The sequence below is a fragment of the Cupressus sempervirens genome, chromosome 8, assembly GCF_028749045.1.
Source record: "Cupressus sempervirens isolate cs-2001-9-10 chromosome 8, ASM2874904v1, whole genome shotgun sequence".
Lineage (NCBI taxonomy): Eukaryota > Viridiplantae > Streptophyta > Pinopsida > Cupressales > Cupressaceae > Cupressus > Cupressus sempervirens.
In genome coordinates, this window is record NC_143125.1 from 617,360,854 (window position 1) to 617,387,477 (window position 26,624).

Genomic DNA, 26,624 nt, shown 5'->3' on the forward strand with positions numbered 1-26,624 from the left:
ATGCGGCCCTATAATAAGAAATAAATGGGTTTAATTTGGATTATGTGTAACACAAATAAAACCAAAATGTAATAGCATTTTTTAACAAAGAAATGAACTATATAAACTTATAAAGCTCATAATAATAATAGGTCATAAATAAGAGCTAAATTCAAAGTAGACAAAGTTTGGACACATGAAGCATACCTGATTGATCAAAACCAAACCACTACCAAGCCTTTTAACCAATCCTAATAGCACTTTCTATACCACCAAGTTTGCAGCAGGGTTTCTATTTATTTTTGGATCTAACATTAATATGGCATCTCCATCCATAAATTTCTTTAGAGCCTAAAAGATTTATAAAGAAGTGATCAAAAACTCAAAACCTATCATAAGAAATAGAGCTCCAACACTGATAGTTTATACATCTATATTTAAAGGCAAGGTAAATTCAACTAAATATTCAAGATCAAACAAGCTCTTCAAAATATGAAATTTGAAATAAAACTATAATTCAAAAAATCTTCAACAATAAATTTAATGCAGCAAATATCTTCATTTCATGGTTGATATCTATGCAAGTTGAAGATTGTGCATTTAATATCTCTATTTCATAGTTTATAACCTTAATGCAAGTTGAATTTTGTTCATTAATTTATTTCAAGGTAATAATTTGCATGTTTGATCTCCGTGAGCTCCCAAATCTGCATTTGAATGCACAAGATTTTTTTGCAAAATTTAGCTACTCTAGTTTTTAACAAAAGGCTAGAACCACCAAAGATGTAAATCATAACTGATTGACAATTCTCACCAATACCTGCCATATTACACATTGAAATCCTAATTATTATGTTACCAAATTGTAAATCTCTCTTAATTCCTTCACTAAAAATTCGTAGCAGAAAGTTAATAGTGTATAAAATGATTAGAGCATATAACAAACCATGCTTGATGTAATGGAAAGTAAATATCATGGTAACTTACCCTTCTCCCCTCTCCATATCTCCTCATCACTCCCTCATCCCCACTTCCTTCCTTCCCCTCTCACACCCTCCCTCCCTCTCTCACCATCCCTCCCTTCTCGCCTGCTCCATGTCTTGTCTTCACTCTCTCTCCTCATATCCCTCATCCCCACTTTCCCTTGCTCTCCTCTCCCTGTCTCCTACTTCCTGAATATAAAAAACAATAATAGATCAACAATAAAATCAAACATTGCTCCAGAAGTCTTAATATGGACTCTATGGTAGGGCATCTGTCCCTCAACCCTATCTTACATCATGACCCCCCGCCACTAGGGCACTACCCCTCAACCCCATTAAGGTCTCTAGTACTAGACCCCCCATTACTTTCAAGATCTCCTTTCATGTATGAAACTTGATTATAATGAAGAGGTGACAAGGAATTGGGATCTGACCTTTGAGTATATTGACATAGATGTTATTGTTGCACAATTTTCTAGAAATCTCTTTACATGAGATAGTTGTATAGCACATGGCTAGTGGAAGTGGAATTGTCACTCATTGTGGTTCAGGTGAAGTTCTATTTTCAAATTTCTAGGTGTTAATTTCATTTGTAAACCCAACTTGCTGTCCTACTAGGCCTAATTTTCAATTAAGTCTCAAATGAGCATTTTTTTTTTCCTCCTAGATGTCCCAAAAGACTCTCATAATCATATATTCTGATACCCATTTGGCTATATTTCAACATATCTCAAACTTAGATATTGATGTTTTGGATCAACTATCCCCAATAGATGACTATCACTAGTTTTTGGCCTATTTGACCCCACTTTTACAGAACAAGTGTGTGACATATGTGGCTTCTAGCCCTCAAGATTTCAAAAGTGTTGTTGTTTAACCCCAATCAAAAGAAATTACAATCAATTCAGTCTCATATACCCTGTAACTATGAAAGCCCCAACTTGCTCTTACAAACCCTCATCTAACTAGGGCTTGCTCATTATATGACTCTCCAACAAAGTTTCAACTAAATGAAATATGTTTCAATATTAGATTAACATAATAAACTCATCCCAATCATAAAAACATAATGTTGTTCAAGCAGATTGCTCACTATTGTAACCAAACCTCATAATTAGTGTTCCTTCAATCATAACAAGTATGGTGATCACCTTGCACAGTTTGTCTTTCATAATTAGTGTTCCTTCAATAAAAACCAATAGTTCTCAACAAAAGATGAATGGACAGCTATTGATTATTTTCAAATTCCAACAATTAGTAGTTGAAGAGTCTCATGGTCATGTAAGGTTTCGACAGAAGCTCTATTAATTTTTATTGACAGAAGTTGAATGGATATTTGTTCATTCTTTTTAGATTTCAATGGTCAATTGTTGTTAGAAGAATTTGAAAACTCAGTTGTTGGTTAAATTTATTGCTATAATAGTTTATTCCTACTATTTTTTGAAATGCATGGAAAATGATCAAGGTCTGAATGTGTTTGTGAGATAAAATGCATCAAATAAAAAAACAATAATTTATGGATAGAATAAAAAGGTATATGCATTTGTTAAAATGTTTATCTCTGCAGATATGATGCAATGAATTTGATGTTAGAGGGACAAAAAAATTTTGAAGGTTACAATAAATTTTGCATCGAGAGACTTTGTTGGCTTTTGTGGAAGATTGGTAAATTACAGGGTGAATTACAGAGTTTCATTCTTTGCAATCTTTGAATACATATAAGAAGATTATGCAGACTATTACAAATATGAGACAGTAAATTTATTGTTTTGAAATGAAATAGAGTATCCCTCTATGTTTTAGTCATTCTTCTTTGAGTAGTGGGTAGGGGTTAGTGGCCTGATTGTAGTTAGTAAGACTCTTATATTGCCAGTGAGGCTTGTTGTCAGTGAGACTTATATTATATAACAATTTATTTTTTATTTTTTTGTTTTTTTAGCTTTATATGTATTTTTTTGCAACAAAGTTTCTTTCTTTTAATTTTTTATTTCTTTGACACATGGACAGCTTCTTCCTGTATCAGGATATTGTGATATGGCCTAGATGAGAGCTCATTGCCAGGCAAGTAGATAGTTGTGCTAATTCATTTACAAATCCATATCTGATATGCTTGTTTATGTATTTGGTGTGTTGGGGGGTGGGAAGGAAGTGCTTATATTTGAATTAATCAAATGGTCTACACTCATCTTATTTTTGGCATATGTTGTATGTCAATTGTATTGTATCTGGGGTTTTATAAAAGATTGTTCTATCTCTATTCAATGCCCTTCTTATATCTATGCCCATGTGACATAGATAGTAGGCCATTGAATAAAATGGCCATATAGTATAAATATTCCTTTTTAGCATGGTGCTCAACAATTGCAAAATTAAGAGTGCAATAAAGGAATGTGTGTGTGTGTGTGTGTGTGTGTGTGTGTGTGTGTGTGTGTGTGTGTGTGTGTGTGTGTGTGTGTGTGTGTGTATGTATATATGTATGTATGTATGTATGTATGTATGTATATATGTATATATATATATATATATGTATATATTTATATATATATATGTATGTATATGTATATATGTATATATATATACATATATATATAATCAAATTTTTAATCTGATTATTTATTTTTAGCAGAATATAAAGGTAAGTTGGTATAAACTAGTAAGGGTAGAGAATTTGTATTTATTGACTCAAATTTCTAAGACACCTTACAAGGGGATATTACAGTTACAATATTCCTCTAGTTTGATTCTTCCTGCTTTCAAATGCATTGCATGGGATGAATTTCAGAGACTTGCATTTATATGTTTCAATTACTTTGCTATCTGATAGCATACCTATGTAGATGACTAGTATCAATAGGTCAAGAAATTTGGCAGGCTATAATGATTAAATATAGAACATATGGCAGGCTATAACAATAAAATATATCCTTCCCATGACAATTCATGTCAAATGGGATCAATTAAATTGCATGTTAAGCTTTGAGTTGACTATAAAATAATGTAGCACTCAAAGCTGAAAGAAGAATCTCAATATTGGACCAGCCTACATCACAACCCCACAAGTCCACCACCACTATTCCTTGAACAATGCAATTATACAAACATGATTCCATGAAATTTGTGAAACTTAATTGAATAGTATCATAAGTGTACAGCCATAAGCCACAACTAAGCCAAGTAGGCAAATATTTTTTTCTAAGGCCTTATTTTTTTCTATACTAATCATATCGGCATATAGCGTATAGGCTACTAAAAGTAGGAATCAATTATGATTGTAAAAAGACTAAATGATAATTATATCCTAGGGTATTTTGGAAGCAAGCTAGATCATGATAAGAAAAAATATTTTCTCAAACAAAGATCCAGTTATAGGTTTGTCCAGTCCAAGACAAGCATCTAAGAATTAACTAGAGGCATAGTAGAAATGTAGTTATATATGCTTGTTACATAATTAAGACTGTTAATATATATGTTATTTTCAAGGTCCTATGGCAGCTAATAGCTCTTTAAAGCACTACTTGAATTAGACTAAACTAAAAAATGTTACTTTACCTTGAGATAGTTATATTAGTACTTTGGCGTGTGATATCAATAAGTCCATCATCATAATCACTAAGGCTGCAGTGATCTATCCATATATGCCATGAATTTGGCTTTATTTGAATTACATCAACATCAAGTGCTCAACCACCTTCAAATTCTAAATTGTTTATAATGCTATGTTCACACTCTTTTAACTATAAGCCCTTGCCCACCATCTTTATTCGATGCCCATGTCCATCAATTATCTTCTATGAGGAAGCTCTCAAATAAGACAAAAGATCAATCATTCTTGACACTTCAAAAACAATCCATAGAGGTTCCTTCTATTTATAGCCTTCACAAAGGGTTCGAGGGCCACTATCTATCTAGCTAACAAGAATTTTGTCAAACATATATTATAGCCTCAATATTTTATTTCTATATGCAATAAAATTTTGATATTGTAATGTTCAAAAGACTTCACTTACAATCACTGGGCGCATGTAAAATTGTGCTAGTTGACTAAAATTGGTGAAAACATTTTGAGTCTATATTTACACTTGCCCCAAAGCAATCTTTGCTAATCTATGAATTTATCATTTACAAACCAATGAATCCTAAAATATAAATTCACAATATTTTGTTTTTCTAACACATTGGACCATCAAACTATTGGACTTTCAACAAATGACAAAATCTTTCATATACAGATGCTAAAAAATTCATGTTTTATCTATTTAATAATGAGTGAAACAAGATGAACAAAAATATGTGGAGATGTTGGAACCTAAGAATTGGAAATTTAGAAAATTTAAGACATGCATTACTTATACTAGTTTACATTGAAACATCTAAGCCTAAAAGGGTTCCCTAAATTTTGAAAAACATTTTTTTCATGTTGTTGCACAAAAGCACACATAACACTAAGAAGTTCTATATGGTCAAAATTTGACTCCTAAAATGCCTTGATGTTGCACAAAACATCAAGTTTGCATGGCTTCAAAAACTTCATCAGAGGTTACACCACCATCTTCAAACGATTATGTTTGGCTTTGACTTGAGCCCTTTAGCAACACAAGGATCAACAACTTGCATTGAGAGTTGTGAAACCTTGTGGAAGTAGACTGCTTTAAGTTGACCAAATATATAATTAAGCTTTGAGTTCATTGCCACATAATATGGATATCCAAAGCCCTCTAATATGGTATCTACCATCAATTTACATATTACTGAAGTCTTTGAGATCCTATGAAATATAAAGCTCCATGCAAACTTGGCAATAAGAACAATTTAATTAAAATTTATCCACTTTGACCTACACCACATAACCAAAATAGGTGGCATTGTAGATAGGAATGGCCTATATACTAGTGGCTGGTGTAAAAATTCAAGTCAAAATTGGCATTTCATGCTTACAGATCAGAGACTAGAAAATCCTTTGTCCAAGCAATAAACAATTTGTGGACATAATAAGGGCCATAACTAAGAAAATCTATGATTGACTATTATAAAGTGATTAAGCTAAAGCTTTTGTTAAGTTCTAAAAAAAAAAATTCAACATAAATCCCATGAGAGGACCACATAATATAGATCCAAATATTGAACATTTCCAAGTGATGTCCTAACAAAGAACCCAATGAACATAAGCTATATCAATCATTTGCAGGTGAGGCCAACAAATCCAGCTTTTAGGCATCAATATACATTTATATTGACATTAAATGTGGATAATCAAGCTTTACAATGCTTGCAAACTCAAGAACAACTACATGCTCCCCATATTAAATGATCTAGTTATATGTGGACTTTCACATTTATAATCAAGTACAAGGTAGGGAAGATAAATGTGGTTACCAATTTTTTAGTTCTCAAAGGATTTCATGTACAACTATGACTAATGAGGTGGTAGGTTTGAAGCATCTCAAGGATGTATTACACTCAAATCTAGCCCATCGAGCCACTAATAATCCTTGTAAAGAATCAAATATAGGAATTATGAGTTCCCATTTGAACTTCATGATGCATGATCAATTTTATTCTAGAGAAAAGAAATTGTGCTTTCCTCAAGCTACCACGAGGAAGGCCATATTGTGTGAAGCACATGCTAGTTAGCTTTCAGAATAATATGGGAGAAATAAAATCCTGCAACAACTAGAAGATTGTAAATATTTGTCTTCTAAGACTTGAGATATTGTGATCTAAGTGAACAGATGTTACATTTGAAAACATGTCAAGCTTAGGCAAATAAAACTAGGCAAAATATTGATACTTAGTATCTTGGAAAATTTAAAAACATAAGCAATGTATTAGCATGGATTTTATATTGAGTCATACAAAGAGGTTTTGATGGTATATTTTGGTCATTTTCATGGATCAATTTTCTAAGATTTCCCATACTGTAGCTTGTGAATACCACAAAGATGCATCTTATAATGAGAAATGAAATTTTGAGTCATGCTTGGTATAATTTATGGAAGAAGCCATGAGCATGACCATAGTGTAGTTGTGGATGTTATTCTCAAGCTTAAGAGCAACAAAAATTGATTCATTGAATGCTAGGAAAGTTGTTGCACTATTTCTTCATATACAAATGAAGATTGTGGCAATGGTTGTATGCATAATTTGCTTTAACAATTCAGTTAATTGCTTCACTAAGTATGTCCCTTTGAAAATGGTGTATACCCACTCTTGTAAAGAGTTCACACAACAGAACTATTTTTTAAGGGATGAAGAATTTCTTTGAAACCATGAAAAAGGATATTTAGAAGTAACCAAATATTGAAACATGTGAAGAGAAGGCTCATAGGAGGATGCTAAAAAAGGTAGAACATAGTTGGTGATCTACTATAGTGTATGTGCAAAAGGATTGATTTGAAAAAGGCCAACAATGAAAAATGCTTATCAATACAAGATTCCACAAAAATCGATCAGTGATACTTATTTCCTCTGGATTTTCCAAAAGATCTTCTACATATTAAAACTATTAATATGTATGAATAGAAAGAGGAAAAAAGCATTATATAATCATGTAGCAAGGTAGCTAATCCACCTTCGAGTTGGACCACCCAAATGTCCAAAAAATTTCAAAATAAAGAAAGTGAGAAAATACTAGAATATAAAAGAGTCTAAGTTTGGCTATCTTGGCATGGATTCAAGAAACAGTAAGTAGTCAAGTTGGCACATCTTAAACAAAAAATGATTTTATCTTAAACCAAGCAGTTCAATACTTCAAGATTTTGAGGATTTGATATAGAAGCATTGATCTCCTTTCAGTCACAATTAAGGTTGGTAGCAGTTATCGAATGCAGAGTTTTCAAGATCATAATATGGTGTTCCTAAAGATGGATTTAGTTAGAAATTGGGTTCAAGTTGTAAAAATTGCTTCTAGATAATCAAAATTGGAATAACATTTTTATTTTGATAAGATTGCAATACATTTTTTATTTCATGGAGATTGTATAGTTGCTATCATAAAGCAGATTCCACTTGTCTTGTATGCAAAAAATCTGCAACCACACAAAGGATGGCTTTTTGGATCTTATAATAAGGGAAGAAAGTGGCGAATGTTAAGGAAAAATATTGAATTTAACTATATCAAAGTTTGATGTAGATCTACTTAGATTCTTGTGTGCTTTTGTAACTATTTTTTATTGTTTGTGAGGAATTGCGTGCATTAGTTCAATTCGATGAAAGTTTAGACATGATTTCCTTGATAATTAGGATTTACATTTTATAAATTCATATAAATATGAAGGATGATCCTAATCATCTTCTACCTAGGATGATGGGTTGGAAAGTTACAACTCCAAATTGTTAGAAATAATGACCACAGATGAGAGGATTGCGAAATTGAAACCAAATTGACTCATAATTTTCTTTACCTACAGACTTCAGTAGATCATATCACCCACCAAAAAAAAGAACTCATAGAAAGTGAGAAATAATTGAATCTTGAATTTCCTTACCTAAAGACTTTAGCACATCATAAGCCTCTGCAATAAGTTGCATGTCACCATACTCGATCCCATTGTGCACCATCTTGACAAAATTTTTAGATCCACCCTTTCCAATATAGGTAACAAAAGGGCCACTATCCACTTGTTTAGAGATCTTAATAATTTTATCCTCAATATACTTGTAAGCCTCATATGACCCTCTAGGCATAAGAGAAGGGCCATTCCTAGCACCCTCTTCACCTCTTGAAACCCCCATGCCCAAATACAGAAGCCCCCTCTTCTTTGCCTCTGCCTACCTTCTCTCCATTTTTTTATACCATTCATTCCCATAGTTCACAATACAATCCCCTTCTTCCATGTGGGCAGCCAGAGTCTCAATTGATTTGTCCATAGGGGGCCCTACTTTGATTAGAAGGATTATGACTATGGGCTTCTAGATTGAGAGCACAAATTACTTGGCATCATGGAAGCCTTTTACTGGCAGATTGCCTTCCAACTTGTCTCTATCTACCATCTCATCTACCTTTTCTAGGCTTTGATTGTAGACTGAGATGGGGAAGCCTTTTTCTACAATGTTGAGAGCTAGATTCTGCCCCATCACAACCAATCTAGCCAATCCTATTCTTGACAATTCAGCCATCTCTTTTTCTTGTATTCACATAATCAAAATCAAGAGTAAGTTTAACATCCAAGGGAGGCTTAGAACTTTTATCTTACAAAGGACATTTGAAACAAACTTCCTTTGATTTTTGCGGCAATGTCATTATATAGAGCTCTAAGTTTAACTGTTTCAGCATCAACTATTGAACCAGACTATTTTGGTGTCATCTTTTCAAAGGCTAAACCATCCAAGAGAAAGGATTTCACAATAAAGGCAACATATGAAAATCTCATAGTAATCTAGATTGCAATTTAAACTAGGAAACTAGGCAAGGGATACAAATATTATAGTCAAATCAGCTCTCTCAAGCTCTCAGAACACAATGTAGCTTTTTATAAGAGCTAGTGTTTTGTTTAGTTAACCCCCAAGTTTTTGCCTTGTGTTTTAATTGGATGTGAATATTTGAATTCCACTTACACTTTTCCTACACCGTTTCACTACCATGAAAATGGAATGTTACTATAGTTACAATAAAATATTATTATGTTTAACTACAACATCCTTCAACCATGTAGAAATATAAGGTTGTGCTTCCAATCATCAATAAAGAAACACTCAAGTACCAATTCTTAACTAAGAAACACATTCTTTCACATAAAACAATGCAGCTAAGTTGATTTTACATCCTTAGTTATTAATTATTATATGAGAAATGCATTGCATGTCTATCCACATTGGAATAACATCAAATATATAAAAATAACTTTGTAAACTTTTAGGTATAATATATGAACTGAGTTACCTCAAGTTCATATTCATCATCAATTGATTCACCACTATTGTCAAATTTTTCCTCATCTTCACATATTCTTTTGCTTGGCAATTCATCCAAAAGTTTTGTCCATACACACCCAATACACTTAGTTTCCTACAACAATCATAGCAACCAGAATTTAGACAAAGCTTTTGTTCCAATTTGCCATACTAAATCAATGTGAACCTAAGAAATAGTTAAAGATGGTGTGAAAATAAATTCAACCATGTAAAGAACAAAAAAATGATTATGCAGCTGGTCTGTCAAACCAATTTAAGACATAAGAGTACAATGCACTTTGAAATTTTAAACAATACGGATATGAGATATGCCAGCCCATATGAATTTTATATAGGAGATATTTGTAAAGACCACAATCACTACAATGTAAACAACCCTAAAATAATCTTTCAAACTTTCCAGCACCAAGCAAGCACAAAAATATAAGAATGTATCTATTAAGTAACAAGAATGAACCTAGTCTAAACTTGACCATAATTAATGAAAAGAACTTGCCATATAAAAAATATGCAAAGGTTAAAAAATCAATGTCATCACATAAACAAAATAGTCTCTAAAGAAAACACAGCTCTATTGTTTTTCATAGATTTTGGATCCTTCTTTTCTTTGGCAATTCCCACAACATCAAAATAGAGATCATTCATAGATATTGCAACCTAGCCCAAACAAGTGTGTGTGTGTGTGTGTGTAGTTAAGAACAAACATAAATCATCGAGAGCATTTCCTTGTTTGATTTAGTTAGCATCTACAAATTGACAATGTGAATAGTATTACAAAACCTTCAAGATTTTTATGCACCCAAAAAGAACACTCACATTTGAAAACTCAAAGTCCAATGTACCACATATCTCAATAAATTTCATCCTATCAACTTTTAACTACATCTAGATAAATAAGTTAGGTTTTTGCATACTAAGTTCCAGAACTTAGGGTGGGTATATGGATAAACAAGAAACCAAAGTTTAGAGAAGACTAGCTTGAGGCCATTACTGTAGCATTTTCATATGTGTGATGATAAAAAGTAACACAAGAGTAAGGGTTTGAATTTTGTTTAAGTTGTTCACCCAAAAGAAAAAGAAAAAAGAGAAAAAAATTTCTCCTAGGTTATATCCTTCATTCATATTGACTACAGAATCAAAGGATTATTATTGGCCTAATAACAAGTTTGAAATATGAAAGTACAAACAAACCTTATTTCTTCTCACACATAGGTAAAAAGATACTACAGTGAACACTAGATGACCAAAATTAGCACTTGATCTCTAGGACTCTCGTAGAGTAGCTATAAATCTTTCTTTGTATCTATATAAGGTTGATATTAGAATTGCATATTCGATCATGATTTTGGGTTGACAAGACTCGGGGATCATATGCTGACCCCACACTTATCAGAGAGCTCAAGGTCAAAGTATAAGAGCATAGGATTTCATTTGGTATGCCCTTAGGCCTTACTCCGATGAAATCATTATACCCACCCTAATAATTTCCCCAAGTACAAAGCATACTATAAGCCTTTAAGCCATAAATTTCAAAAGATTGGAAATCCAAGAAAACAAACCATTTGGGTCCTAAAATCTGAACTAAGGAAACCTGGTTTCTCAAGTTCCATAGAGCACTATATAAATATTTGACTAGTAAGTTGCAAAAGGTCCAAAGTTTAAGTAAACAGACCATTTGAGAGCTAAAAACTGAGTCAAGGAAAATGGAACTTACAAAGAAAAGACTCTTTGGGAAAACCTAATCAATCTAAGACATCCAAACTGGATTCCAAGTTCTTGAATGTCCAACTTTGGCCTGCAAGGCAAATTAAAAGTGCAGGCTCGTCATCATTTTTGAATATAATCCATTAATGTCAAAAGAGCAAATAGACAAACAATTGCAATTGACTCGATTTAGATAATTAACCTACTTGACTCCAAGTGCATTTTGCATTGCATTCAAGGATCTGGTATATGCCTTCGTAGACGTGCCACTTAGCCTAATGGCCTTCTATTTATTAAAGGAAACTTGTAATCTGTATAAACAATGCATTCAACCATTGCAAATTAAATGTCATTGTTGCAATTTTTCTTATAAAATCATAAAGAATGAGAACTGGAAATCCATGAAGGGTAAGCAATGGGAATCATCTAATGTTCAAGGAATAATTTCTCCTCTTGTTAAATTATTTCTTCTTGGGCAACATAGATCTAGTCCTTAAGAATGCAGTGTAATGACAAGGATAGATGACATTAATAAGATTTGACCCAATGTTATATTATCTCACTACCGACATATGGAATGATCTTTGTTGTAAGGATTATGCTATAAATTTGAGAAATGACCTGATCCTTTTCAATGTAAAATCAGATGAACCCATCTGAATAAGGTTCAAGAAAAATTACTTTGTAGCAGCGAGTTCAAAGCAGAGAACTGATTTGCAAACCTTTCCCTGTGGATGAAAAGAGGTTAAAAAAGGACTCAATGATGAATATTCCAAATAAATTGCATTCCAGATGATAAAAATTGTACTAAATTTGATGCATTGCTTAGATAAACATACCACACCAAAAGTGGAAGAATTAAAATGCACATTACGTCTCAGCTCCTCGGCTTTCCTGATAACCTTGTTGTCTTCTACAAGGCCTAGTTTTCTTCCCATCCCATCAATGTCCATGTTTCTTTGTAGTGTATGGCTAGAAAATAAATGTTACCCTCCTTCATCCACTCCAACCGAAGGACTTCTCACCCTTGCAGCCCATGAGCCCGCCCTCCAAATGGACCAACTATAGTTCCACTCGCAACCTGCACAAATCAACCTGCGTGAAATAAAACCTTCTTGATTTTAACATAACAAGGTCAGGCATGAATTTTTTTTAAAAGACATTTTTCCTTGCCTATTCCAACCAATTTGACCCCATTTTAATAGATGGTCAAAAAATTTGGTCTAAAAATGGGGTCAAATGTACTAGTGTAGTCATCTACTACATTCATCCAATGATCCTCAATTGCATCTTCATGTTGAAGCATCTGCCAGCTAATTATTGTACTCTTCTGATGTTATCAAAATAAGGTCAAGGAGAATTATATTCATCCAAAGGATATTGATCCCACTCAGACTCAAAAGATGGAATATCTTGTCTCTAGACCACACTAAATGATCCTATAGTAATGGGCCACACCTAGGTTATCTTGTGCTACTTCCTAACTCTGTCATATGCAAACAAGAGTTGTTGAACAATTCCTAGTAATGTAATTTTGTCACTTAGATATCTAGGGAGCTTCTTGGGATTAAGAGTGGTACCCAATAACCTTAAATAAGTGAATGCTTGATATTGGATGCAGTATGCTCTAACTTCTAAAATCTTTGTTGCTACCTCTTTTGACATCCTCTTCACATAATCCCCTTCAATGAACCAGATGATTGCGAATATAAATGTGTTATTCACTATCATGTATTCCTTGCTATGCTCTGGAAGATTTTTCTTCACCGACTAGAGATAAACTATATATGGCCATGTATTTTTATCTTGCATACTACCCTTTTTAAATAATCTCGAATAGTTCATTACCCTTGTAGCTAACAGGTACACCAAATAAGATGTCACGTAAAACTTATGATTATTCTTAACCACCACCAGTTGCTCACCCAAGTTCTCATTAAGAATTGAAGCCCAATCAGTTGGCATCTTCATTGTTTTGATAGTCTCAATAAAATGCACCATCCATATGTTTAGGTGTCCTAATGCTAGCAGCCCCATGACTCTACTCAAGATTATTATAGAATATCCAATATCCTCTTTCATGTAACCTCTAGTCATGTCCACTTTTCCTACTTTACACCCTAGAGGAGTCTTCTCAATGAGATACGAAGACTAGATGATTTCAAATGCTTCCTCTACATGTTCTTTGTACCATCTTTCTGCTTGGTGATAGGTTAATCTGATGAAATGATCTGTCCTTGAAAGATGGAACACCTTCTCTATGTTCTTAGGTTAGAGATCTAGGACAATCTCTCTAGTTATACTTTATATGAGGAATGTATGGACATTGTATGTGATGTTGCATAACTAGTCTTGATCAAATAAGAGCAGATGTCATCAGGGACCTCTTTGTAGGTTTGTTGCACAATACTATGAATTCTTTCTAGTAAATATGACCAAATTTGGAGTTTTAGATCTCTGAATAATCATCTTGAAAGCATGACTTTGCCAGAACACCCTAAAACCTGAACACCACGGGTTTGAGGACCATCTTTATAGACAAGGAGGATGATGAAGAAGCCATTGAATCTATACAAAAACAATGTCTATTAGTCTAGAGTCAAAGAGAAATTAATTAATTGAAACCCTAATGATGACATAGAAAAAACCCAGAAACCTTAAATGTTAAAAATACCTAAAAACCTTATTTTTAAACTTGATATGCAAAAAAAAAGGTTGTGCTTGGCACACCTCAAAAGTGCACTAGGTGCACCTTTTTCCTTATAAAACTCTAATGTATGAGAGTGTACACTAGTACACCTCATAGGGTGCACTTGGTGCACACCCTTATCATTTTGAATGCATAAGTAGGCGTATGCTTTTAGCAAACCTCATGGGGTGTGCCAAATGCACACCCTTTAATTCTCATAAGGATACTTAGCTATGTAAATGTGCATAGTTGCACACCTTTCTTAGGTGTTATCTTGTTAATATTTTTTAGTTTTTGAGTTTTTAATTTTTTTTTAAAATAAAAAGGTGCACAACTATGCACCTTTAACTAGTTTTTTAATGCTTTTTAACTTTGTGTAGGTGGAATGAGGGAAGCAAAGCACACCTAGGGAGTTGTGACAATTTAGAAAGTGATGCTCAAGGGAAGAAATGAAGTGAGGAGGGGAGGGAGGTCCCTAGGTTTTATAGGCCTAGGATCCAGTGCACCTCTTTGAGGTGCATAGCTACACTATTGTGCAGTTCAAAGAGGAAGTGTTTTCCTTTGTTTGGCACACTAGCACACTAGGTGAGGCACACTAGTGCACTATTTTCCTACAATAAAATGACTCAGCCTTTCAGATGATGATTTCCAAAATCTAGCTTTTGAAACTAGGACCTAGATCTTACCAAAGATACTAGGCAAAACCCTAGAAAAGACTTGGATCCCAAACTAGGGATCCGTAAAGCAAAAAAAAAAGTAGGGAGTCCCCATTTCTAGGAGAAATGGGGCATGCATTGTGAGACCAAAATAGATTCAAACTTAAGATTCATCCTTATCACCAAAATATCATAATTCAATTTGTAAGTTGGCTCAAAAATGGTTTACATAGTAGTTTGTGCCAATACAAAAAATATGACAAAACTATTTTACTCGGCATCTAAAGTCTCTGATGCTCATCATATACTGATTTCAATACTATGACTTGGCATCTAAATGACTCTGCATGTACTACTTGCTTGGCTCTTGAATCACTCGGCATATATTATCTACTTGGAACTTGAAAAACTTAGCACATGAGTGACTCAACACTCACTATTGACTTGGCATGATTTAACTTATAAATTTTGTGCTTTGCATATACTACTTGTTTTACATGAACTAACTAAATGACTTAAGTGTATAGAAAGTCACTTGTCAAAAATAATCTCAGATCAACAATCTACGCCTTTGACATGAGTGTTAAAAACACTTGGTCATGCATTGATACTTTTATTTGTATGAGCATAACATAACATAACTATTCGGCCTCTGTACAAAATTTCATAATTTCATAATTTTTGCACCAACTGATACCTCAAAATCTTATAACTTCCCCTGAGTTTTTTGATTTTGTTTTATACTCAAAATGTTACTCCTACTAATTATTTGATCTCTTGTTGTTCTTTACTTTATCTCCCATGCTTCCTCCCCCTTAGCTTTTTCTCCCCCCTTTTAACACTAATGCCAATGGGTTATACACTAATAGTGTGTTTTTGCAAAAATGATTTATGGACCTCAAGAATAATCTTAAGAGAAATATCCCAATTGTCACAAGGTACCTCCAAAGACTTTATTTTGATGGCCAACTCGGCAACAAGGTGTACTAGGCCATCTAATGTAGAAAGATTGGGGTCTTTCTTCACAAGAGTTTCTAGATAGCCTAGCTCCTTGTGAAAAATCTCCTTGTGAGGAGTCAATGTAGTTTTGATTCTTATCATTTTAGCCCTTATGTTCACTTCATCTATAGATTTTGTTTCTATTTGACAACGGATTTGCAATAGGACCCTTAAGTGTTTCTCACTTTGAGCTGGAGTCATGGGAAATTTAGTTCCAGATGATTGCATTTGACTTTCCAAGCTCAGGATGTGATTCCTTATTTCTTTTCTGAAGAGTGTGGGATTATATGGTTTGGTATACAAAGAGAAAATGTACTCATGTACCTTCTTCACATTTTCTATCTTAGTTGCCAATGCAACTTGTGTAAGTGCTATATCACTAGATATCTTCTCATTCACTTTATGTTGAAATTTTTTCTTAGAACATTCCAATAAGTTTGCATTAGTATCAAGGTCTTCATCACTTACCTTTTCCACTATGTTCTTCAATTGTTCAAGAGCTAACTTGGTTTCATCTAGATTAGGTAGACTAGATGCATCTAAGAAGATGTCTTTGATATCAAGAAAATCTTGCTTCTACCTATGCTCCCTTTTGAGTAGTTCTTGATGTTTTTTCTAGCTAGGACTTCTTGAAGTATACCCATCTACTCAATTGTTATTGTTGCATAATCATAATTTGGCAAAATAATCTCTTCACCTAGGCTTACATCTCCATATGGTATTACCTCTTCTGCCTTTGATGAACTTGGACTTGACACTGAGAATTGCAAAGGTGTTTCATCTATGCTTGGCCTCTAAAGAGTGTGGCTAGAAGGAGTGCTAGATGCTGGTAAAATTACTAGTATTTGAATTGTTGCTAGCTCCTTCAGCTTGGGTGTCAACTCAGCCTCTTTAGGTGTGTCCTTCTCTACCTCATTGCTTTGGATTTCATCTTGAACTTGTGTTGGAGCTATAGATGAATCTATCTAACTTGTTTGACTCTATGGTTTGTTAGTGACTTGTGTTGCCATTGTATCCCTTCCAATTGTCTCAACCTTTTTTGGTGAAACTTTTGGTACATTTTCTAAAGATTATACAATAGTAACTTGAAGGGTGATTGTAGGTGGTTCTTATGTTTTCACCTCCTCCCTTGTAGTTTTAGTCACTAATTTCTAAAGTTCATCTACACTCACCAATACAAGGTTGTTACACAATTTAACCTATAGTGTAGATTGGTAAAGTATCTTTTTCAAGTCTTCCTCTATTAGGGGATTAACATTCTAAATAGTGAGATCAGAAACATCCTTTACTGTAAGAGTTTCATACTTACACTTGTTATTTATGGAGGGCTAACATTCAGCATTTGTGTACCTTGTACACTCTATTCTTCTTGCTACTCTTTCTCAGCTTTTTCCTCACCATTTAAATTCATTTCAGTACCTCCCTCATCTGTGCCTTCATTATTGTCATCATCTTCATCATCTTTAACCTCAATAGGCTCTTGTTCTCCTTCTTTGACAATGGCTAGCCTATATGTAATTTTTTCACATTTGTGTGGTCTTCTTTACAACATCTTCAATGTTGTTTTGTATTATGCTGAATGCCCTATATTTAGGAACAAATATAACAAAATATTTCTTTATGGCTTTAGCTATTTGTGCCTTACTAAGTTTAGGCATAACTTGAGTGAGGGATGTCTCCCTAATTTTCCTTTCTAAGTTCAAAGAATAATGCCATTTTTTCTCAACTCTTTCACATAAAATTATATTCATGGAGTTGACAATCTATAAAGGGGCTTTCTTAAAATTGGCCATCATGGCATATGATTCTTTTCAAATTTTCCAAGATTTTCAAAATCAATGTGAGAAAAACCTGATAAATCTGCATTATTTCTAACATTCTCACATAAGTTGTCTAGATTTGAGGATGGATTATGACTCACCACTTGGAATTGGTTGTTTTCATCAAATTTAGTTCTTTCCTCATCAATTTCAGTTGGAGCAATATATTTTCTCCTTGGTCTTTTATGTGCTCCACATTCTTTCTCTTTAGTCTTGGCTTTCTCTTTAGCTTTTTGTGCAATGACATGTGTACTAGCCCTTGTGGTAGGTGTTGTAGATTTGGGTTGGCTTGGTTTAATAATGTTCTTACATCTTATCATTATTTTTGCCTTAGCCTTTCTCTTCTTCTAATTAGTAGGAATAGGTGTGTCCTTGGCTTCTTCTTTCTTAGCACCTTCTGTAGTTTCTATTTCTTCCTCTTGCTGATCTTCACCCTTTCCTTGTGTTAATGCAAGTTGTGCTTGAATTTGAGTGTCTTCTTCCTCTTCATCTTCCTGCTTGGCACCTTCACCAAATTTTTCTTTTAGTTTCTTTACTAGTTTATCCATCTTTTTTATAATAGAGGCAGTCTTCAACTCCATAGTAATCTTAGGCTTGGACAACTCATAGTTACCAAATTCTTTGGCATCTTTGTCTATTTCTTCTGTAAGTAATGTTTTTATTGATGCAGAGGCTTCATAAACATTAATTTCATAATATAATAGCCTCAACCATCTTACTCTTGGAATTGTTTCTTCAGAAAATGTGTAATCAGCATCAACTAGGAAAAAAACATCATCATAAAGTTTTTCCTCTAATGACATAGGAATCCTCAATCTCTTCTTCATGGATTTCTTGAAGTCTTCAAAATAACTAGTCATTACTAACTCAAAAGTTTCACCTAATTTTTCAATGAACTCTCCTATTTGAATTGCAATAGACCTATTTATCTTCCATACAATAGTACATAATGTATCAAATATGTTCTAAACATAAAAGAAGACGCACATCAAAATAGATCCAAATTTACACTAAGCACTCTTTGTTTTCCTTATTGCTCCTAAGTTTTCAATCAATTGTTGCAGTTGTAGCTTGGCAAGATCATATGTATGATCCTTCTTCACAATCTTGTAACCCATATCTACTGCAGTGCAGGTACACTATTCAATCTACTTGATTGATAAAATTTATGTGCAATTACCCTTACTACGAAATCTATTAGAAGATCTATGATGATGTCTATGGTTATTCATCTCTTGTTCCACACAGCTCCTATGTTCTTTTCCATGACTTCTTTGGACTCACTTCTCATAGTCTTTGGCCAATCTAGGGTTGGATACCCTATTACCCTATTGATTATTCTCTTTGTGATTTTGATTGGCCCATTATCTAACCACATTGAGGTATCATGAATTATACTCAAAACAATCCCGATCCATTTAGTTTTGAAAACATTAGGGAAATCTAGGGAACGAGTTAACCCTTTCTTTTCTATAATCTTGAATTCTTCCCTTAACACACCATTTTTAGATAGTTTTCCATATGATAATCTAATTTCCATGTCATCAATACTACCAATCTTACAATTATAACAATTTTTGACATCTTGTATCATTTAAACTTGTGGTGGTATCATAGATAATGCATTAGAGTGATCTTGTTTGTATGTTATCTCTGGAATGGCCTTGAAAATAGGTTGTTTTACCTCGTTGCTAACCAAATAAACATTTAAAACTATTTTTCCCTCTATACTTTTTCAACTAAATGCCATTTTACAAATCTTGGGTTCACAAAATTTGAAACAGCATAGCTTTGCACACGATAAATACCTTTCAAAATCTAATGAAATAATGTTGAATAGCTATTCAAATCTCCTACAAACACTTTGAATGAAATTTATAGATCGCCTTTAGCTCTTCTTGCTCTCTCTTAATTTTGAATGATGTTAAATGAGCAAAAATTGATCAAATACCCCTTTGAAATACTGCAATTAATGTTGAGTGCTTATAAAGTTGTAAGCTTGACATCAACTATTTTATGGATCACTCGGCATCCACTTGTTCCTTTCATTCATTTGAAAACTATTGTGAGCTCAGTAACAACTAGGTAGTCTATTAGCTTGACAACCACTAGATTTTCACTCGGCAACCATGGAAAACTTTTCATGCTCAATAGTAACATGAAAAACTTAAAGATTTTTCTTTGATTCCTAATAAAACCTTGCATATTTATACATTCTTATGTGATATTTTAAAAACTAAATCCTTTGGAATTGATGTATGACATAACTTTTGAATATCAATACCACATACTTCTTAATTGCTTAGTTTGATGAGGTGTGATCACCTAACCCATCAGGTGAAGTGATCCCTTCTCCACTTGATGTGTTGCAATCCTCCTATTTCTTCTATGTCTTATTCATTTCATTTCTAACATTTTCAAAATCTACCTTGCCTTTTCCTTTATTGAATTGACAACTTGGTTTCTTTGACCTTGTTAGGCAATATCGGCTAATGTGACTAGTCTTTAAATAGCTAAAACATGTGGTTTGACTCAACTACCATTTGTAGTCATTTTTGCAGTGTGTTCTAATACAATTCTCAAGAATATGTCCATACTCTTGACAATAGTGACAAATATACCTTGTATTATAATCCCAATTATAAAAGTTACCATTGTTATTTTCCTTTGTTTTTATGTTTAATGAACGCATGGGTTTGGTTTTGCACTCAAAAGTTGTATGTCCATACTTTTTATAGTTATAAAATATCCTTCAAGTCTTTGAGTGTGTATGGTCTTGGTTCTACATTCATACACCTGATGACCTTATTTTTTGCACTTATGGTAGTGACCCATGCTTTTCTGCATATTATTTTGATTTATAGTTTTTCTCCTACACACATTGGTAGTATGTCCTTTATTACCACAATTATGACAAGTAGGTTTAGAATTCTTACCTTTTTTGCTCCTTTCTTTAGCATTTTTAGATGATTCTCCTTCCTCAATACTTGTGTATCCTAGTCTAGATGTATCATTGTTAGATCTAGGGGATCTCGTCAATTGTTCAAAGTAATTGATGGCTTCACTAGGTTTATTGAAACTTTCAGCAAACTCCTTTTCTCTTTTTAGGTCATTGTTCAACTTCTCATACTACAACTTCAGTGTTGTTATTTCAATATCCTTGGCATTTAGTTCATGGTTGGCATTCATTAGTTTACCCAAAGTTTCTAAGTGCATGTTAGAAATCCTAGTTGCCTCTGATGATCTCTCTTCCAATCTACTAGTCAAAATTCTTTTTTCATCTTCAATCATGGCTTTGTCTTCTATTTCTTTCTTTTTCTATTCATTCACCTCACATAGCAATATGGCTTGTGATTCTTGCTCTAACTTGAGATTTTTTATTTCTTCAACTTGGGCTCTATTCTTTTCCATTAAATCTACAATTGTGGCATCAAATTCATTGGAGTCTCCTTTCGTAAATAGCTTAGTAGTGTCTATCTTTTTGTATTGTGTGCCATTTTCCTCAATGGAAATTTCCTTCTTTCTCTTTAAGGATTTCCTTAAGTCTTCTCTTGCTTCATTCAATTGATGTAGAATGAGTTGTATTTAAATTCCTTGATTCTCAATGAGCATTCCCAACTTGTAGACATCCATTTCCAAAATCTTTCCTCAAAGTTGCAAAGCTTCTATTTCAAAGAACAAATGCTCTAATACCAATTATTGGAATTAAAATAGGAAAGATAAACTTCTGGGGGGGGGTTGAATTTGTAGTTCAAACTTTTTACCCATAAAATATTCACCACACATCCATCTCACATATTCAATAAGTAAATTAAAATAATTTGTAAAGCGTGTACATCTAAAGCATGTAAGCAAGTAAGCATTCACACATATATGATATTAAATATGATTACCTAGAAACCCTCCAATGAGAAGGTAAAATTGGGGTGGGGATGACACCCACAAATCTTCACTACTATAGTAATAAAGTGTATCCAATGATAGTTACAATGTTTGATCATGAAATACAATCTTCCTTGTGAAAGGTCTACCCTGTTAAAGGATTGCAAAGACTATTAGGTCTTACCTTGTTAAAGGACTTCAAATCACAATAAAGTAAGTAGATTATTAGAGAATTTCAATACAGTCTATCAAGACTACTCTGTTAAGATATTTAACTGATTCACCTATTAGAATATCTCAGCATTGATCATGTGGCTAGCACTTTGTTGCTTGATGATATATCACCTCTAAAAAGATGTACATTTGATCCCTATTGATCAAATGTCTCTCTGTTGTTTACTATTTCCTTCTTTTGTTCTCCTTTAATTGATTGTGCAATGCAATTTCAAATCATAATACCTTGGTCACCATGAATGTCCTAGTTTATGCATGCAAAACTCTCCTTAAACATTCATACATTCCCTTTCATGCTCTTGAAATTTTAGGGTTTGTCATTCTTAAGAAGATCTAGGTGACTTAGGGTTAGGTATGAATTAATGGTTGTGATTCATCCATTTGGTCACTTAAACCTTCCCTTTACCTAATTCAATGCATGTAATTCATAGGGATTCCAACTTAAGATTTGTCCTTATCACCAAAATATCATAATTCAATTGGTAACTTGGCTCAAAAATGGTTTACATAGTAGTTTGTGCCAATACGAACAACTATGAAAAAATTGTGTTATTAGAAATTTGAAGTCTCTAATGCTCAGCATATATTGATTTCAATACTATAACTCAGCATGTACTACTTGCTCAGCTCCTAAATCACTCAACATATACTGTCTACTCGACACTTGAATAACTCGGCACATGAGTGACTCGAAACTTACTATTGAATCGACATGCTCTAACTTATACATGTTGTGCTTGGCATATACTACTTGTTTGGCATGAACTAAGTAAATGACTTAAGTGTATAGACACTCACTTGTCAAAACCAATTTGAGATCAACAGAATATGCCAAAGAATAGTCATGATATGCTACAAAATATAGACACTTATATGCACTTTATATTTTAACTTATATAATAAAGATACAATCAACAAGGGGTACAAAAGGTGATTACTAATATTGTTGAGAGTTTCAATCAACACAAAGACCTTAGATAGTTGATGTAGCCATAATTTTATTGATAATAAAAAATAATGATGCATTTATTCTTCTACACAAAACATAAATACTATAGGAAGATGAGGGAATTTATTTATCAAAAGTTTATTATACAAAACATCACAATTACATGGATAGAAGCAATAGGCATGGAAGGAGGAACCATAAAAATAGTGCAACATAAAATTCACAACCAATCATACCTTTTGTGTTTCTCTCAAAATACAAACTGGGTTTGTCTAAAATTTTAACTTAAGTTAGAAAACTAGAAAGCACAAAAACTCATTAAATTTTGGGAAAACTCAAGTTTTTGAGAGAGTTTTCACTTTTTGTGTGCAACATTGGTTTTTTTAATAGAAATAGAAATGTTGATCAGTGAATAGAGTAAAATAATAGAACATGGTGCAATAGTCATTAGCTAGGTCTATAAGCCACATGGAAAAACGTGGAATTGGCTTGATATAAATAGTTAAAATAAAATTATTGAGTAAGGTCCAAGTGTACATTTGTATACAAAAAATTTAAATTCAACACAGGTCTCACAAAGCACCAAAGTTTTAGTAAAGCAACTACATAAGTTTAAAAAATAAAAGAAGGCACTGAAAGCCCACAGGAATGCATAATAGGCCATATCAAAGCTACAACAAGAGGACCATACACAATACCAATGAAGAATTCAAATGATATATTGGTGAAAGATTATGAAATAGTATTTTTGAGACCATTGTTTGTTTTAATGAGAGATGGGAATTTTAATTATAGAGAAATATAATAATTTTAATACCATTACTAACTTCTATGGAAAGATCAAAGAAATGAGTTCCATTCTAACAAATCCCTTAATGAATTCAAAGGAAACAAGAAAAAAATATAGATAAAAACTCCATTCATGAGATTGGTCATGCAGAGATAAAGCATAAAAAATAGAGATATCATTATCATTCTAATGACTTGTTGTAGCTATGTTGTTATATAAGGATCAAAGATTTTAAAATTTTAGACATACAGTGTGATACCTACTAATGACAAAGAAAGATATCATATTCAAGTCCTCAACTCTCAATGGTATCTATAGCAACAAAAACAAGACCCATTCTATAAAAGAAGCTATAGTGAAAATATAGAAATGTCACATCAATAAAAAATCAGGCCAATAGAAGTAGTAGAAGTGCTCAGTCCTAAAGACTAAAAAGAACAATAAAAGCTAAAACTTATAAGTCATTAGATTCCTAGGCTTTAAATCATGAAAAATGTCTATTGAGGTCAAGGAGAAAGTGGGAATTACATCTAATCATAGAGAATAAATTGGTAATAATTGTGCCATCCAGTGCAGTACATTAAATAGAGAAAGGATTTGGGAAAAACACTCTTTTACATAACAGATATAACAACCTTTGACTCATGAGATAAACAGCATGAATATATACCAAGTTTAAATGAGAACCTTAATGTTAAGAGATAGATCATAGCATGGCACTTTTCAAAAGTAAAAAGTGTGTCCTTTCAACATAGATGCCTATAGGATGAATTATTTAGAGTATAGAGAGCCATGAAGCTGAGCACACAAATAGCATAAGTGTATATGGAGAAAAATCATTTTCATTTATGCATACATATTTCTAGTCATGGCATCAAATTTGGAGAGATGCCCTTGTAAAATGGTGAGAATCATACTTTAACATGGAATCCCAATACCCAATTAATAGTGTAAACGTGATTAAGGAAAAGTCGAAAAGGACGTGCCAGGACACATTCTTCTTCTAAATAAATAAAAGAGTCCATAAGGGAAAAATATAGAGAATAATTCTAATAGTCAAAGGATAAACCCTTGGTCAAATTTAACCAAGAACTATAGAAACGAGTATATTTTTTAAGAAGATCCCTCATGCAATTTTCCTGCTAAAGCACATTTTATAGAGAAACCCTCAAAATATTAAAAGTTACAATAGTTACAAAGTCATGTATTCTACACCACCCAAGAATGAAATGTTAGAAATATAAAATCCTTATTGGAGGGAACAAAGACAAGCCAAGATTAAACCCTCGCCATATAAAAATGGAGTAGCCACAATAAAGATTCATAAGAAATATATAAGTCACACCAGCAAAATGTAAAACTAGGACATTTCCATTCAATGGTTGTAAAAATGTAAGACCTCAAAAATATACAACCAAAAAAGGAAAATATTGAGAGCAAAAATATACCTTCAAAGAATAAGTGGAATATTTGCAAAGAAGCATTGAGGAAATGAGCTCCATTCTACGGTCAAACTCAAGAAACCCTAAGAGCATGGCAGCTTGGAGAGAAAAACCTAGCTGGAAAAATGATATTAAGAAGATAGGTTTAATTTTTTAGTGGATGTTAAATGGTAACCATATATCTATGAGATAGGCTCATGTATTAGGTTTTTGATGGTTTTTTTGCATTTGAATCTTTAATGAGATTCATGAATAGGGTCACAACTTATTGATTTATTATAATTAAATTTAAAAATATTACTTCACCTTTCTAAATACTATTTCATATATTTAATTAAATTAAAATTATAAATATGCTAATATTTTATTTTATAAATCACTTCATATATATGTAGCATATGTAGAAAAGTAATGTTTTAGTATTATCTCCATATTGGCTAAATATATTATAAATAAAATAAAAATATTATTTATGATGTTGTAAGATATGAATTATGTATTTGTTGGTCTTAGATTGGTTTTGACAATTGAGTGTCAACACACAACCAATTCTTCAATTGATGCCAAGTATAACACAGAAGCTGAGCTATAGTATATGTCAAGCTAGAAAAATCAATAGGTGCCAAGTGATGTACAGATGCTAACTCACTATAGATGTTGAGTGAAACATAATTGTTATAGGAGTTGAGTGAGCTAGTTTTACTATATGTGTTGAGCATTAGCAACTAGTATGTGCCAAGTAACATAGAATCAACATATGAGTTTGTGCCTTCACAAACTTAGATGTAAACCATTTTTGAAGCTGACATAGGATGAATCTCAAAGGATCTTGAAGGTAAGATCAAATCTTTTACATTACCTATGTGATTAGCATGCAACCAATAAGAAAAATGAAGAAGGCATGAAACCAATAGGAAAAGTGCAAGAAATAAGTTGGAAATGAAGATCTAATATGGATCGTAGATTCATACCTAACCCTAAGTCTTCAAAATCTTTAAAAGGAGGATGAAACCCCATTGTATCTGTCGATGAGAGAAGTGTATAGGTGAACTATAGTGAAATTTAGAGGGGAGTTTTAAAGACTTACTGAAGAATAGAGTAGTATTGCAGAATCCAGATGTTGAAGAATAGAGTATTAGAACCATGCATAGTGACACATCTAATCAAGCAATGATCAGATCAGCAAGAGCAAAACAAGGATCTGGAATTAGCAATTGAAGATTGCAATACTATCAGGTCAAAATATTTTCTAATACTTTTTAGCAATTGTATTAGTTATGGAAATCCTATGGACTTAGGTTGGCCTAGCATCCATTTGTAAATCCTTTAATAGGGTCACATTCCAAGTGAATGTACAAAAGTCCTTTATCAGGCCTACTTTTAGCAAGATAGTGAAATCCTTTAACTAGGTCACTTTTTACAAGGTGTAAAGTCTTTAATAGGAAAAGCCTTTCACATGGTAGACCATAGGAAGTGGTCAAATATTGTAACCTTGAATAGTTACACATTGCTGCAGTGATTTTTTTGGGTGTCATTCCCACCCCAGTTTTAGTGAACTCATTTTGGAGGGTTTCTGGGTTACTAAAT

General features: G+C 33.0%; 1 pseudogene; it reads right to left on the reverse strand.

Annotated features, from left to right (window-relative positions):
* Nucleotides 1-1,085: 1,085 nt before the first annotated feature.
* Nucleotides 1,086-12,529, reverse strand: LOC149543947 (origin of replication complex subunit 6-like; annotated as a pseudogene).
* Between the last annotated feature and the right edge of the window lie 14,095 nt (nucleotides 12,530-26,624).